Below are 14,461 nucleotides of genomic sequence, written 5' to 3' on the forward strand. Positions count from 1 at the left end.
TAAAGTCTATTCAATATTGATGCATACCTACAGTTAATACATCTGCTGGTTTCGCTATTTGTAGGCCAAAACAACACGGACCAATTCTGACCCATGATGTGGTAAGCTATTACTCCAAAATGTGATAAATTATCACACAAAAAAGTAAGTTACCTCTGTGAAATGTTTCATTATTCTACCTAGTTGTGGAGGAGATGGTGGTGTTGTCTGCACAGGCAGAAGTGAGCCATCCAGATGGGTTTAGCGATACTTTGATGTGTGCAGGTCCAGACTTGGAACATCTGCTGCTTCTAATGAGGACTTGTAGTCAAACCAGTGGGACAGGACAACCTCATGTCCCTCACACAGTCCAAATAAGAAACAAAGTACACACACACACAAGGCGCAAAACATTTTCTACAGTCTCAGCAAGAATTGTCCCAATGGGCAATATGCAAGAAGAGAATCAGTGAATAGCCTTTATGAAAACAAATAGTGTTGTGACCATAATACAATCATGTTTCACAGGCAGTGAGTCCTGCTATTCGTATAGTTCTTGACATGTTCACATAACCAGAGTAGCCTTTGTTGTTATGGCACATATCTTTTAGAATGTGAACCTAAAGCTGACTGGGATCAGTTGTTCATGACGTGGATTGGCCACTTGTTATTAGTCACTAAGAATAGTGGGACAGATCATTTTACTCAATGTAACTTCCACTTGAAATAAAGGCTGCATCTAAACAAGGAGCCCAATTCTGATCTATTTTCCAATAATTCGTCTTTGACAAATTACATCAGATTATTTTTTTAAGGGGTAGATCAGCTTTAATATTGCTGATTGTAGCTTTCATCAATGTAATTGTCTGCATCATTTCCAATCCCCCAGATATTTTTTGTGGTACATATACTGGACCTTATATAGACATGTGTGTGCCTTTCCAAATCATATCCATTCAATTGAATTTACCACAGTTGGACTCCAATCAAGTTGTAGAAACATCTCAAGGATAATCAATGGAAACAGGATGCACCTGAGCTCAATTTTGAGTCTCATCGCACAGCAACTTTGCAGCAATTTGACCATGAATGCCTGATTCACACAGTCTCCTCTGAACAGGGGATGTTGAGATGTGTCTGTTATTTGAGATGTGTCTGTTACCTCTGTGAGGCATTTATTTGGGCTGCAAATTATAAGGCTTGTAACTAATGAACTCATCCTCTGTGGCAGAGGTAACTCTGGGTCTTCCTTTCCTGTGGCAGTCCTCATGAAAGCCAGCTTGATGGTTTTTGCGACTACACTTGAAGAAACTTTCAAAGTTCTTGAAATTATCTGAATTGACTGACCTTTATGTCTTAAAGTAATGATGGACTGTCTTTTCTCTTTGCTTATTTGAGCTGTTCTTGCCATAATATGGACTTGATATTTTACCAAATAGGGCTATCTTCTGTATACCACCCCTACCGTCACAACACAACTGATTGGCTCAAACACATTAAGAAGGAAAGAAATTCAACAAATGAACGTTTAACGAGGCATGCCTGTTAATTGAAATGCATTCCAAGTGACTACCTCATGAAGCTGGTTGAGAGAATGCCAAGTGTGTGCAAGCTGTCATCAAGGCAAAGGATGGCCACTTTGAAGAATCTCAAATATAAAATATATTTTGATTTGTTTCACACTTTTTAGGTTACTACATGATTCCATATGTGTTATTTCAGTTTTGATGTCTTCACTATTATTCTACAATGTAAAAATAAAGAAAAACTCTGCAATGAGTAGGTATGTCCAAACTTTTGTCTGGTACCGTATATAAACACGTATCTTTTAAAAATATATTTATTTTATTATTTTCCGCTAACCCTACAACCCCTCCCCTAATTGGAGTAAACTGCTGAACATCACCACTAGGATTCTACTTCCACCTTAGACACACTATATACATTTTATGGACGTAATATATTTTACAATAGTTATATTTTGTTTGTTGTTAGTCGTTCCTCTCCCCTCAACGTCTCCCATCTATTTCTGATGTCCATCCAGTTTGATTTCTATTTGCCATATATTTTAACTGTGCTATTTCACAAAAGTTCTGAACCTATATACATTTTACAGACAGAATATTTTACATTTGTTATCTTGTTATTAGTCCCACCCTTCGGCTCCATTCAACACCTCCCATCTAACTCTTAAAACCATCCATATTGGATTTCTTTTTGCTATATATTTTTCAACTGTGCTGTGATGCTTCACAAAAGTTCTGAACCTTTCTATTCTCATAGTTTCTACAGATTGTAAATTAAAGATAAACATTATTGCTAAAAGTATTATTATATTATTGATTAACTATGCATTTTTAGTTCACCAAGTATTGATATCTGCAGCATTAGCTCCAGGTAAATGATGCAATTCTTCAGACATTCCTGGACCTGTAACCAAAAACAAGCTACATATGGACAGTACCAAAATAAATGATCTATGACTCTGTCTCTTCAAAATCTGCAGTGCTGTGAAGGTTGTATCCCCAATATATGCACTGCTCAAAAAATAAAGGGAACACTAAAATAACACATCCTAGATCTGAATTAATGAAATATTCTTATTAAATACTTTTTTCTTTACATAGTTGAATGTGCTGACAACAAAATCACACAAAAATTATCAATGGAAATCAAATGTATCAACCCATGGAGGTCTGGATTTGGAGTCACACTCAAAAAGTGGAAAACCACACAACAGGCGGATCCAACTTTGATGTAATGTCCTGAAAACAAGTCAAAATGAGGCTCAGTAGTGTGTGGCCTCCACGTGCCTGTATGACCTCCCTGCAACGCCTGGGCATGCTCCTGATGAGGTGGTGGATGGTCTCCTGAGGGATCTCCTCCCAGACCTGGACTAAAGCATCCGCCAACTCCTGGACAGTCTGTTGGAGGATGGAGCGAGACATGATGTCCCAGATGTGCTCAATTGGATTCAGGTCTGGGGAACGGGCGGGCCAGTCCATAGCATCAATGTGCATAGCAGCAATGCCTTCCTCTTGCAGGAACTGCTGACACACTCCAGCCACATGAGGTCTAGGATTGTCTTGCATTAGGAGGAACCCAGGGCCAACCACACCAGCATATGGTCTCACAAGGGGTCTGAGGATCTCATCTCGGTACCTAATGACAGTCAGGCTACCTCTGGCGAGCACATGGAGGGCTGTGCAGCCCCCAAAGAAATGCCACCCCACACCATGACTGACCCACCGCCAAACCGGTCATGCTGGAGGATGTTGCAGGCAGCAGAACGTTCTCCACGGCATCTCCAGATTGTCACATCTGTCACGTGCTCAGTGTGAACCTGCTTTCATCTGTGAAGAGCACAGGGCGCCAGTGGCGGATTTGCCAATCTTGGTGTTCTCTGGCAAATGCCAAACGTCCTGCACGGTGTTGGGTTGTAAGCACAACCCCCACCTGTGGACGTCGGGCCCTCATACCACCCTCATGGAGTCTGTTTCTGACCATTTGAGCAGACACATGCACATTTGTGGCCTGCTGGAGGTCATTTTGCAGGGCTCTGGCAGTGCTCCTCCTGCTCCTCCTTGAACAAAGGCGGAGGTAGCGGTCCTGCTGCTGGGTTGTTGCCCTCCTACGGCCTCCTCCACATCTCCTGATGTACTGGCCTGTCTCCTGGTAGCGCCTCCATGCTCTGGACACTACGCTGACAGACACAGCAAACCTTCTTGCCACATCTCGCATTGATGTGCCATCCTGGATGTGCTGCACTACCTGAGCCACTTGTGTGGGTTGTAGACTCCGTCCCATGCTACCACTAGATTGAAAGCACCGCCAGCATTCAAAAGTGACCAAAACATGAGCCAGGAAGCATAGGAACTGAGAAGTGGTCTGTGGTCCCCACCTGCAGAACCACTCCTTTATTGGGGGTGTCTTGCTAATTGCCTATAATTTCCACTTGTTGTCTATTCCATTTGCACAACAGCATGTGAAATTTATTGTCAATCAGTGTTGCTTCCGAAGTGGACAGTTTGATTTCACAGAAGTGTGATTGACTTGGAGTTACATTGTGTTGTTTAAGTGTTCCCTTTATTTTTTTGAGCAGTGTATAAAAATATATTGGTGGCAAGAATTTTATATAACTACTAGAAATAATAGAATATCATGAAACATCTAAGAAGCCAGGCTTCTTATTTATAGCGGATTTTGAACATGTCTTTGATAAAGTTAGACTGGATTTTATTAGTAAATGCCTGGATTTGTTCAATTTTATGATTCTCTTATGAAATGGGTAATGGTCATGTATAGCAACCCCAGGTGTGAAATAGTAAATAGCGGTTAGTTCTCAGAGAGTTTTGAATTGTCAAGAGGAGTTAAATAAGGGTGTCCACTGTCACCATATCTATTCATTATGGCCATCGAAATGCTAGCTATTAAAATCAGATCCAATAACAACATTAGAGGATAGAAATCTAAGGCTAAAAAACAAAGGTGTCCATGTATGCCGATGACTCAAGTTTATATTAAGTCCGCAAGCTAGATCCCTGCAATGTCTCATTGAAGGTAATTTTAGTCCAAAGAGTCCAGAAAAGTTATGATAAGTGTACAATATTACATATTTTATCTTTACAAAATTCTACTTTTACATTACCCTGCAGTTTACCTATACAATGGGCTGACGGTGAAGTAGACATACTTGGTATTCATATCACAAAATATATTGAGCTCTCCACAATGAATTTCAATAGAAAACTTGTAAAAATAGACAAGATTCTGCAACCATGGAGAGGTAAATACTCTTTAGTCATATCTCAGTTTACCTACTTACTTATGGCTCAACCTACTCCTGATGATTCGTTTCTCATATTATATGTGCACAAAATATTTCACTTTATCTGGGACGCTACACCAGACAAATTAAAGCTTGCCTATCTTTATAATGAATATGAATTAGGCAGGTTGAAATTATTAAATAAAAAAGCACTAAACCTCTCTCTAAAAGTTTCGCTTGAACCCTAAATGGTTCTCAAGTAGATTACTAAGAAAAGCTCATCCATTGTTTAAAAATGGCCTTTTTGCCTTTGTGCCGATTGATGTCTCATTTTTGATTAATTGAAAATGATACATTTTTCAAAGTATCTCTCTTTTTCAAACAAGTATTGCAGAGCTGGCTACAATTTCATCCCCCTGAAAAGATAGGACAAATATTACAACAAATATTATGGCTGAACTCAAATGTGCTGGTTGATAAAATACCTGTATTTATGGGAAAGATGTTTGAAAAGGGTATTTTGTTCTTAAATGATATTGTAAATTGGAATAGCAGAGGTTTGTCTTTAATGGAGTTGTCAGAATTGTACGGGAAGGTCTGCTCAATCCAAGAGCACAACCAATATGATTACAGCCTTACCCCAAAAATGGAGGAGGCAGGTGGTAGCGGGATGAGTTAGGGAACTGGTCTGTCTACCCAATATAAAGAATCAAAACTGGCGGAGGAATAAAAATAGCATAAATAGGAAAGTATACCAGTTTCATTTGAGGACCAGGATGTTGACAGCTGTGCCATACAGATTGCAAAATAGTTGGGAAGAGATTTTTGGTGCACCGATTCCATGGTACAGGGTATAAAAATGAGTTGACATACAAAACGATGCGAGATTCAAGACTTTGTGCTTTTCAGCTAAAATGATTATGTAGAATTCTTGCCACCAACAAAATGTTGAATATTTGGGGCATAGAATCATCGAAGATCACAGATTTTGTTGTGAGGATACAGAATCAATAGAGCATTTATTTTGGTATTGCCTCAGGTAGCCTGTTTCTGGTCTCAGGTACTACATGGAATGGCTGAAAATGCATAACATTGATCTGAAATTGACCCTAGAAATAGTACTGTTGGGAGATCTGGAGAGACCGGGTCAGTCAATTACTAATATACTAATACTCTTAGTAAAAGTATTTATCTTCAACTCGCAATCTGTGGATTCAATTCGATTAGATAGATTGAAATTGTATGTTAAACATCACAGCATAGTTGAAAGATATATTGTGCATAGAAACCCGAAGAGGGTGGCCAGCAGAGATAGGTGGGATGGGCTGAGGGAAGCTGAGGTTTGGGATGTGGAATTGGAGACAAGTGGGAGGAGTTTTTGGGCGGGGATAGAATGACGGTCAAAGATAAAAGTATTAAAAAATAAAGTCAAAATAAAACATAACAAAAATGAAGATTGAATGACACTGAGGGGCAGTGTTTTTACAGCTAATGCCGGTTTGCCTGAGGCTGATGCCGTGCATGTGTTTGTACACATGCATATACACACACTCTCATTCAAATGCACACGTGCACATACACGGACACCTTTGTAAATAGTGCCGTACATGCACTCAAACATATTTAGTTTGCCTTGCTGCTATGATTTTTGTTGTCCTTAATGTCTTTTGTATTTTGCAATGTTTTTTTCTGTTTTCCTTTGTTTTCTCTTTTTCTCTTTTGTCAATTTTCTTGGTTATTGGGGGGGGATCGTTTTTGTATTTTTTATTTTAATTTTCTCGGGGGGCCCGTGGGGGGCCGTGGGGGGGGGGCCTCAGAGGGCTGGTGGCTTGGCGTTTGGGAGCTTGGGCGTATAGCTGATGGATCGCTGGTTCGTGTTTCTGTTTTTGACCTTGTGGGAGCTCTGTCAACATGTCATTGAGCAGGGCGTTGACCCTGGTTGCTTCTGTGTGTCGCTCTGGATGGGAGTCTGTTAGATGACTAATGTGATGTAGATGTTCAGTGGCTTCACTGCAAGAATGTTGTATGTTTAAAATATTCAATAAAAAAAAGAATACAATTACTTTTGTATAATTTAAATTGAACAATTCTAAGTTTTGAATCTTGCGTCATTTTGTGTATCAGTTCATAAACCATGTGCCATGGAAAACCATAAACTATAAACCATGCGCCATCAAAAATCTCTTCCCAACAATTTTTAAATCTATATGGCACAGCTGTCAATTTTTTGGTCTTAAAATTAAACTGGTATTTTTTTATTTTTTTTTATCACAATTTTCTTTAATACATTTTGGTCTTTATTGCAGGGCCGACAGACAAGTTCCTTAATTTTTTCCCCTTCCACTTGCCTCTTCCATTTTTGCAGTCATGCGATTAGTTGGTTGTAATTTTGGGTAGAGCAGACATTTCCATGTATTTTTGTTAGCTGCCAGTCCTATTTTTTTTAAATAATTTACAAAGATAATATATTTTTTACCATGTAATTTTTTTACCAATTACATATTTTTCAGAGCTGATCTGATTAGTCAAAATACCTATTAGTGGAAAAAATATCCAATGCAGCCAGAGTGAGTCATCAAATCAAAATTGTATTTGTCACATGCACCGAACACAACAGGTGTACGTAGGCCTTACCGTGAAATGCTTACTTACAAGCTCTGTCGATGTTAACGGGGGCCTGCACGGCCCTCCTTTTCCTATAGTCTACGATCAGCTCCTTTGACTTGCTCACATTGAGGGAGAGGTTGTTGTCCTGGCACCACACTGCTAGATCTCTAAACTCCTCCCTATAGGCTGTCTCGTCGTTGTCGGTGATCAGGCCTACCACTGTTGTTTCGTCAGCAAACGTAATGATGGTGTTGGAGTCATGCTTGGCCACACAGTCGTGGATGAACAGCGAGTACAGGAGGGGGCTAAGCACGCACTCCTGAAGGGCCCCAGTGTTGAGGATAAGCGCAGCAGATGTGTTGTTGCCTACTCTTACCACCTGGGGCCGGCCCGTCGAAGTCCAGGATCCAGTTGCAGAGGGAGGTGTTTAGTTCCAGGGTCCTTAGCTTAGTGATGAGCTTTGTGGGCACTATGGTGTTGAACGCTGAGCTGTAGTCAATAAACAGCATTCTCACATAGGTGTTCCTTTTGATCGGGTGGGAAAGGGCAGTGTGGAGTGCGATTGAGATTGTGTCATCTGTGGATCTGTTGGAGCGGTAAGCAAATTGGAGTGGGTCTAGGGTTTTCATCATGATGGTGTTGATGTGAGCCATGACCAGCCTTTCAAAGCACTTCAAGGCAACCAACAAGAGTGCTATGGGGCTGTAATCATTTTGCCACGTTACCTTCTCTTTCTTGGGCACAGGGACTATGGTGGTCTGTTTGAAAAATGTACACTACCATTAAAAGGTTTGGGGTCACTTAGAAATGTCCTTGTTTTTGAAAGAAAATATATTTTTTTGTCCATTAAAATGACATCAAATTGATCTGAAATACTGTGTAGACATTGTTAACGTTGTAAATGACTATTGTAGCTGGAAATGGCTGATTTTGAGTAGAATATCTACATAGGCATACATAGGCCCATTATCAGCAACCATCACTCCTGTGTTCCAATGGCACGTTGTGTTAGCTAATTCAAGTTTATCATTTTAAAAGATTAATTAATCATTAGAAAACCCTTTTGCAGTTAAGTTAGCACAGCCGAAAGCTGTGTTATTTTAATGGACAAAGAATGTGCTTTTCATTCAAAAACAAGGACATTTCTAAGTGACCCCAAACTTTTGAACAGTAGTGTAAGTATAAGACACTCGGACAGGGAGAGGTTGAAAATGTCATTGAAGACACTTGCCAGTTGGTCCAAGCATGGTTTGAGTACATGTCATGGTAATCCATCTGGCCCTGCAGCCTTGTGAATGTTGACCTGCTTAAAGGTCTTGCTCACATCGGCTACGGAGAGCGTAATCACACAGTCGTCCGGAACAGCTGGCACTCTCATGCATGCTTCAGAGTTGCTTGCCTCGAGGCGAGCATAAAAGCCATTTAGCTCGTCTGGTCGGCTCGCGTCACTGGGCAGCTCACGGCTGGGTTTCCCTTTATAGTCCGTAATAGTTTTCAAGCCCTGCCACATCCGACGAGTGTCAGAGCCGGTGTAGTAGGATTCAATCTTAGTCCTGTATTGACGCTTTGCCTGTTTGATGGTTCATCTGAGGGCATAGCAGGATTTCTTATAAGCGTCTGGATTAGTGTCCCGCTCCTTGAAAGTGACAGCTCTAGCCTTTAGCTAGGTGAGGATGTTGCCTGTAATCCATTGCTTCTGGTTGGGAAATGTACAGTGCCTTGCAAAAGTATTCGGCCCCCTTGAACTTTGCGACCTTTTGCCATATTTCAGGCTTCAAACATAAAGATTTAAAACTGTATTTTTTTGTGAAGAATCAACAACAAGTGGGACACAATCATGAAGTGGAACGACATTTATTGGATATTTCAAACTTTTTTAACAAATCAAAACCTGAAAAATTGGGTGTGCAAAATTATTCAGCCCCCTTGTCCGAGTGAGATTTACATGGTTATTAGGACAAGCCTACACGAAAGACAGCCCTTATTTTAAGAATTGTTTTAAGCCCCTATGGGAAAAATGTGGATGGTGGAAAAATCAATTGGAACCATTTACCTGTTTGACCACTAGGTTTAATGGGTATTATGACACCACCACTGTGAGGCTCTATATGGATCATGTTTGACTACCATAAGACTGCGTTTACACTGGCAGCCCAAATCTGATATTTTTCCACTAATTGGACTTTTGACCAATCATATGGGCTCTTTTGCCCATAGTTTGGCAAAAGATCAGAATTGGACTGCCAGTTAAACACAGTTGACCAACACATAAGACATTTACAGAAGCCTAAGGCATTGGGGAGTTTAGCTCTCCCACATTTTCAGACATACTATTGGGTTGCAAATTTCAGATCCCTTTTGTACTGGCTGCAGACGGATCCTACTGGCCCTAGACCACTCTGAGTCCAAATGGAGTCTGAATCGAGTAAACCTGCTGCACTTCTGTGTTGTGCTTGTGCTTGAGCCTTCCATATGGATGGCTAAGAGCTTGGCTAGGATTTTGGAATCACAGTTTAAAAGCGAGATTGGGCGATAGGGTCCACATTCCAGGGGGTCTTTGTTTTTATTTAATAGAAATGAAATTGAAGCCTGATAAAGACTAGGCGGTAGCTTTGAGGTATTAAGGCACTCTGCAAATAATCGAGACAAGAATGGGCAAAGCAGACCAGAAAATGTCCTGTAAAATTTGGTTGGAAAACCGTCCGGACCCGGTGATTTACCACTTTTCATTGTGGACACTGCTGTTGCAATCTCATCAAGTATAAAATCTTCATCTAAACAGTTATGGAGTCTGTATCAATTGAAGGCATATTCAGACCATTAAAGAATCAATCAATCAGAAAAGGGTCTTGATGAGATTCAGAGGTGTATAGCGCAGAGTAAAATTGTTTGAATTGATCAGGTCTCGAAGGCCGCTGAGAGCGAGCTTTGTTTTTGTTGGCTGTATAAGAAATCATTTGGCCACTTAGGTTTGCTTTGAGAGACTCCCATATGGTAGTGCAGGACATACCTGGTGTTGAATTAGTTTCTAGGAATAAGGTGATTTCAGAAGAAATTAAATTGACAAACTCCTTATCTGAGAGTAAAATGGGGTTAATATGCTCTCATAAGTACACCACCGAAGGTTAGGCAGAAGTCCCCCTCTAAAATCATCAAATGGGAATCTAAATTGGGTATAGCAGATAAAAAGGAAGAAATTAAACTTGTATCATCCCAATTGGGAGCATAAACACTAGCCAAAACAAGAGGGGTAGAAAACAGTTTACCGGTTACTATGACGTAGAGTCCCTTAGGATCAGCAATAACCTCAGAAGCTACAAAGGGAGTACCTTTATCAACCAAAATGGCAGCACCTCTTGATTAACTATGAAAGTTAGAGTGGAACATTTGACCAACCCAGTCCCTACGCATCCTAAAGTGCTCACCAGTCCTCAAGTGAGTCTCTTGTAGAAATGCAGCATTTGCATTCAAACCCTTTAAGTGTGTCAGCACCCTCTTACGCTTCACAGGGTTGTTAACCCCTGATGTTCCATGAGATGTACTTGATCGTATTATTTCGGCCACCCTGAGCACTCCCGTTATACAACCCTGTCATTAGAGCATAGAGTGGAAAAGCAATGAATACCCAAAAACTCCTGAATAACTTGTCTCAGAGTAATAATGTACGGTGTAAGAGAGTGCGGTGTTAAACCCAAACCCACAGTCCCGCTCTTTAAAGCCGCGTTTTGTGTTAGTTGATCAAGCAGCAAAAATAGAGAGGAAAAAAAGCGAATCCATTCTGCAATCGAAATTACAAAAGTACCACTTGTAGATGTATTTAAATATATTCCCAGTCTTATAACAGGCATTGAGAGAGAAAATCAAATAAATCAAATGTATCAAGGCTCTCAACCAAAGGCTCTCAACCACTAATTTGAAGTAAGCAAATCGTAGTAAAACGATTAAAAAATGTAAAATAATAATTGTCTAGTTGGACGATAAGACAACTTACAGCCAAGACCCAAAAACGGTGTGTGCGGAACGGATGTGAAACAGCTAGCTAGTTAGCGGTTAAATAGCGTTTCAATCGGTGACGTCACTTGCTCTGTGACCTTGAAGTAGTGGTTCCCCTTGCTCTGCAAGGGCCACAGCTTTCGTGGAGCGATGGGTAACGATGCTTCGTGGGTGACTGTTGTTGATGTGTGCAGAGGGTCCCTGGTTCGCGCCCGGGTATGGGCGAGGGGACGGTCTAAAGTTATACTGTTACATGTGCAACGTTGAAAGTTTGCTTGGCATGAATGACGTTCAAAATCTTTAAAATTGAAGTGAAAACCCCCCAAAATGTGTAGCCTGTCACGCCCTGGCCATAGAGAGGCCTTTTATTCTCTATTTTGGTTAGGCCAGGGTGTGACTAGGGTGGGCATTCTATGTCCTTTTTTCTATGTTTTGTATTTCTATGTCTTGGCCTGGTATGGTTCTCAATCAGGGACAGCTGTCTATCTTTGTCTCTGATTGAGAACCATACTTAGGTACCCTTTTCCCCCACCTGTTTTGTGGGAAGTTAACTTTGTAGTTGTTCAGGGCACATAGCCCAAAGCGTCACAGTTGTTTTTTGTTCTTCGTTTTGTCTGCATCATTTTTAAATAAAGTTCGTTTACCATGCAGCACCTTGGTCCAGTCCTTCAGCCAGCCATGACATAGCCTCCAAACATGTACTGTTTACTGGGTCGGTACAAACGGATGCAGTAAACAAATAACCAAAAATATTTAGAGTCACTGAGACACTATGTAAACAAACTGAATAGGTGAATGAGACAACCTGGAAACAAAGGAGTTAAACCTCAATACAATGAAAGCAAAATGACTGAATGCGTGTAAGGCAAGCACACTAGATGATCGAAACATTAGATCAAATAAGCCTGAATGGGTCGCCAATTCCCCAAATATACAAGAATAGTATATTAAAACTAAACATAGTTAAATCACAGGTAGGCTACTTACTATCGACAGTTCGCAATCAACAGTTGCTGATTTATGGGCAAGTTCAAGGCTTATAGTCTGTGTAGTCTTTACCATCATGAGAAAGCCATAAACGTCTGGGAATAGCAGTTCATACTTCACACCTGGATGGTCCTGTAGCAGTTGTTTGGCCTGCCCGCAAAGCTGTGCGCTCCCTAGAAACAGTGGGGGAGTCGTCCTGGTAGATGGAGAAGCTCTGTCCTTGAAAGCTCAGAGTGGTATTGCGGGCTCGTCGGAGGATCTCCATCTGCTCATGGAAAAAGTGCACTCGAAGAATGATGTAACGGGGCCTCTCAGTGACCGGTGATCAATCAGGAGCTTCTCATCCATGGCAAGAACATCCTTCAGCAGCCCAGAAATTAAATCCGAGGCATTTCAGCTGACTCTGGGACTGATACCAGGCTCAGGTTATTGCGGCGAGAGAATCCTTCTAAACTCACACAACTCTCCTGCACACTTTTCAGATCCGCAGACAGGCGTTTCACATCAGCCTCCTAGGAGGTAGTTAAGTTGGAGACATTGGTAGCGGAGGTCTCCAGTGCTGCAATCGTTGTAGTGTGCAACTCTGTTGTTGTTTTGAGTGGTGTCATTGCTGGCACCGTCTCGTTCCGCAGGACGGTTAGATCTGCTTTTAAAGTATCAGAAACCTCATGTATTCGGGCCTCAGTCGTAGCAACAACCTCCGTTTTCATTGAAACTATCTCAAAGCGTAGTAGTTTGATGGCCTCAAGAATGTTAATTTCAACACGTCAGTCGCACATTGCGTCCTTCCAACCCCCCTCCCCACAAATGAACTTTTAACAAGGCACACCTGTTAATTGAAATGCATTCCAGGTGACTACCTCATGACACTGGTTGAGAAAATGCCAAGAATGTACAAAGCAAACGATTGCTACTTTGAAGAATCTTAAATATAAAATATATTTTGATTTGTTTTAACACTATTTTGGTTATTACATGATTCCATATGTGTTATTTCGTAGTTTTGATATATTCACTATTATTCTACAATGTAGAAAATGGTTAAAAAAAAGAACCATTTGTAGTGTGTATGTGACCGACCGACAAGTACCTTTGATGGTAGTCCAGGAGCTGATCTATGCTGCTATGCCATTCATTGGGGCTCTGGCAAAAGACTTGGTCTGACTTGTTCAAACATCAACATAGTATCTGTTTGTGTGTCAGATATCATCTATTCTAACTGCCATTGGCAATAGAAGAGTGACTGTGTATATGTGTTCACAGATACCTGTATGGAGCCAGCACTTGGTAATGTGAGTCCAGACTGGCGGACGGGCTTGACGCTGATGGTTCTGAATAAATAGACACCTTGCACTCAGAAATACAATTATACAAGACAAATCTATAACTTTTATCATATTTTGATATTATTAAATCGAATGGTACTCTCACCAGGGGGTGGACCGTGTATTATTCAACCATATCAGGGAACTCCTGTCTTAGGCTATATGGTGTCCCGTACACCATACAGGTAGGTATGATGACTGACATGCTTGACAAGGTAACCCCAGCACCACCAGACACAGCGTTGATAGGTACAGTATCTCTGTTGGCTGTGGATAACAATAAAAGATGAAAGTCAAATGTAATATTTTCACATTGTTATATTAGCAGAACACGGCGTCCACAGTATTATGTGAAGGATGGTTTATTCTACATGGAACTGTTACACTTGAAAGTTATCAACACACTTTTATAATACATAAGTTCAGCAATTGCATTCATACATAAGTTCAGCAATTGCATTCATTACTTCTGTAGGCTACTCTGTATGAGAAGAGGGCCATCCTCCTGCAGCTCACATCTGCCTGTAGTTCTTGGCCTGCTGGACCCATGGGGCCAACTCTGTCATGTCCAGGATGGAGTGTCATGCACTCCACCCCTCCTGCCACCTGACTGCACACGCATTACATAGATGGAAAGGACTTTATCATCACCCACTGGCGACTTGGAAGACAGAACCTCGCCCAGAGAGCTGTGCACGTCAGTGTGTTAGACAGACAGAACCTCGCCCAGAGAGCTGTGCACGTCAGTGTGTTAGACAGACAGAACCTCGCTCAGAGAGCTGTGCACGTCAGTGTGTTAGAC

The sequence above is a fragment of the Oncorhynchus masou genome, chromosome 18, assembly GCF_036934945.1.
Source record: "Oncorhynchus masou masou isolate Uvic2021 chromosome 18, UVic_Omas_1.1, whole genome shotgun sequence".
NCBI classification, from domain to species: domain Eukaryota; kingdom Metazoa; phylum Chordata; class Actinopteri; order Salmoniformes; family Salmonidae; genus Oncorhynchus; species Oncorhynchus masou.